The following is a 3,306-nucleotide window of genomic DNA, read 5'->3' on the forward strand; positions in this document are numbered from 1 at the left end:
TTAATGTTCAATGCTAACCATTTGTGCAGATAGCATGAAGTAGAAAAGATCGCCAATGCTAATGTAGACTTAGCGTAAGCATGTCTCCCCCGGGGGCATCCGGGCTTAAACGGTGTATTATAGAATGATCACACCAGTGTGACAGTACTCTTCAAAGGGTTCACGAAATATGACTACTACTCTTACTGTAACATTTTGGGTTACTTCATGTTACTTCATGTTAAGGCTAATAAAAAAGACAAGGCTAAGGCTGTAATGCTAACTAACGTGCTTGCTACTAGCTAGTTAGCTAACTTGATCCAGCCACTCCTTCTCCTTTCATCAGACGGGAAGCGAAAGAACGAGCAAGACCCATTGCTGGTATGATTACAACCTGGTACAAAGCACACAGGCATCTTGTTAAAGTTATCTTATCTTAGCTATCTCTTATATTTAGTGGAGGAAAACAATTATGACATCACTTACTGTACGCGACTCTGGGATTTGTAGTCTTTCTAGTTGTGTATTTTTTATAGTCTTATATTTCAACAGTTTTACGACAAACTGTGACTTTTTTGACATGGAAATGATTTTTTACGATTGACAAACATCATAATGTGTAATTCATGGCACAATTCAAACGGGATTGAAAGATACGTTTTATCTCGCCATTGACTTCAATACATAATTTTTCCGAAATAAGGTCCCATGAGGTCCACTGGAAAGGGAGGGACTTTGCCTCTCTATAGATGAGAGTAACACATGCGTCACTTCCGGGCAAAAAGTACGGCTCCGCCCACTTTTGGGGGAAAACAAAGCTGTAATTTGAATGGCGGTCAATACAAATTATGAAGTTTTTGCCAATCCGGTCAGAAATGTAAGAAAACCGTGGATTTTTGGATCTTCCGAGAGCCCTATTACAATGGCCAGACAGGCAAACAATTACATTAACTCATTGGAAATCGACGAGCAGGCTCGATATATGGTTAAAAATAGCAGCAGGCGATCGATGTCCATAGATGAGAGTAACATCTACGTCACTTTACGGCCCCGCCCACTTTTGGGGGAAACCAATGCTGTCATTTGAATGGCGATGAAGCCTGAAGCCACAGAGCTCTTCTTTTACTGTCCTTTTTTCTTAGAGGAAGTACAGACAAACGTAACTCTGGATTTGTTTTAATGTTTGAGGTGCAATAAATGACACAGCAGCTTTTTGGCATGATAAAACAATTATTTTCCGCCTCACTCATGAGAGTAGCAGCTGGCGAAATTACAGCCTCGTCTACTGATTTTAATTTAACCATATCGAGCCCGATTGTCGATTTCAAATGATTTAATGTAATTGTTTGCCTGACTGGCCATCGTAATCGGGCTCTTTGAAGATCCATAAATCCACGGTTTTCTTACATTTCTGATCGGATTGGCAAAAACTTCAGAATTTGTATTGACCGCCAATCAAATGACAGCGTTGTTTTCCCCAAAAAGTGGGCGGGCCTTAATTTTCGCCGGGAAGTGACGCATGTGTTACTCTTATCTATAATGTTGTGACTGGTAAATCTGGATCTCATTTTAATTGTTTTATGTGCTAAGTAGTTACCAGTTGTTGCAAAACACATGCAAATGTATAAGAGTACATTCATTTGACAACTATACGCAGCATTTAGAAAACCTTCACCAACTTGACGAAACATGCAGTGTTGACTAAAAGTGCTGCAAACACAAAACGCTGCAAGAAGTTCAAAACACAACGGAAACAGGGACACTAAAAATGTATGCACACAGCTGGGACAGGAGCGCTGGTTGGCGTTCGGATAAAAAAGTTTGCCAACCGTCTCTGTTGGCAGAGTTAGTCTATTTCATAATTGTAATTATTTTGTCAGTATGTTTTAAATAAAAAAAGCACAAAATAGAAAACGAATATTACCTCAAAAAAGTACAGCCCTTGAGTAAATGTACTTTTTCAACCCTGCATTAAGTAACACTTTAATATCTCACACTTATTTTATAACAGTTTCTTTTATAACATCCTGTAGTCTAGAAGAGCTGAAATGACCGACAACAAATCCCATAAAGCTGACTTGAAACAAACGTGACAGAAACATGTGGTTTAGTAAATATTTTAATCAAACAGTGTACAAAATAATGTTACCTCAAATACAGTGTCTTGCTACTGGAAACCCTGTGAAAATACAATTTCAAGACACAGGCCACCTGAATACCAGCAAACATTCTGAAACATGACTTAATCAATATAAATAAACAATAAAATAAGTTAATTTGCACTGCAGTTTAAATAAAAACACAGAAGTACGGTGGCCGCCAAGTGCAAATGCCCTACAACGCCCAAAAACATTTCCTTCAGGAGAAATGCGCTCAAAATCAATGTGAATTTGAAGAAATATCTTCACCAACTTGACGAAACATGTGCAGCATTTACTAAAAGCGCTGCATAAACAAAACAATAAAAATACAAAACGCTGCAAGAAGCTCAAAATATGAAATGAGGACACTAAAAAGTGAGGCACAAAACTGGAACCGGAGCGCTGGTTGAGGTCCAGGGATTATAAAATTGCTAAAATGTTGTTGTTATTTGGCTTATTTTAACAATTTCATCGCATGATTCCTTCCAATATATATGCAGATCTGCTGTAAGCTAGCTAGCTAATGTAGCTAACCTAATCATTTCAAATATACTGACAAAACACTTACAATTATGAAACAGACTGTGCCAACAGTGACAGTTGGCCAAATGTACCATCCCTAACATTAACAAGCTCTCCGGTCCCAGCTGTGTCCAACACTTTTTAGTGTCCCCGTTTCTGTTGTGTTTTGAACTTCTTTTCGTTTTGAAAACGTGGCACATTTCTGTTTTTATATTTGCATCGTGTTTGAAACTGGAGCGCGTTTCTCCAAATGTAGGTGTTTTTGGCTGTTGTTGCGCTTTTGCACTTCTCAGCCACCGTACAAGAAGCCACAGAATATACAGCCAGTTATTGGGTTGCACATAAAAAATAATGATTTGGTCGGTACATTTGTTAATGAGACAGACATGTACTGAACTGAAGACAAATGGAAAAACATTAGACTTTTTTTCACAGCAGGAGTGTTTCATAAGTGTGGCACAAAACTTTAAGCATCATAATATCTCTGTTGTTGTGCAGCTGTAGGCGGTGTAATACTGTAACACACACCATGTCAGTGTGTGGACCCTGTGTGTGTGTGTGTGTGTGTGTGTGTGTGTGTGTGTGTGTGTGTGTGTGTGTGTGTGTGTGTGTGTGTGTGTGTGTGTGTGTGTGTGTGTGTGTGTGTGTGTGTGTGTGTGTGTGT

This window comes from Trematomus bernacchii, unplaced genomic scaffold, assembly GCF_902827165.1.
Source record: "Trematomus bernacchii unplaced genomic scaffold, fTreBer1.1, whole genome shotgun sequence".
NCBI classification, from domain to species: Eukaryota; Metazoa; Chordata; class Actinopteri; order Perciformes; family Nototheniidae; genus Trematomus; species Trematomus bernacchii.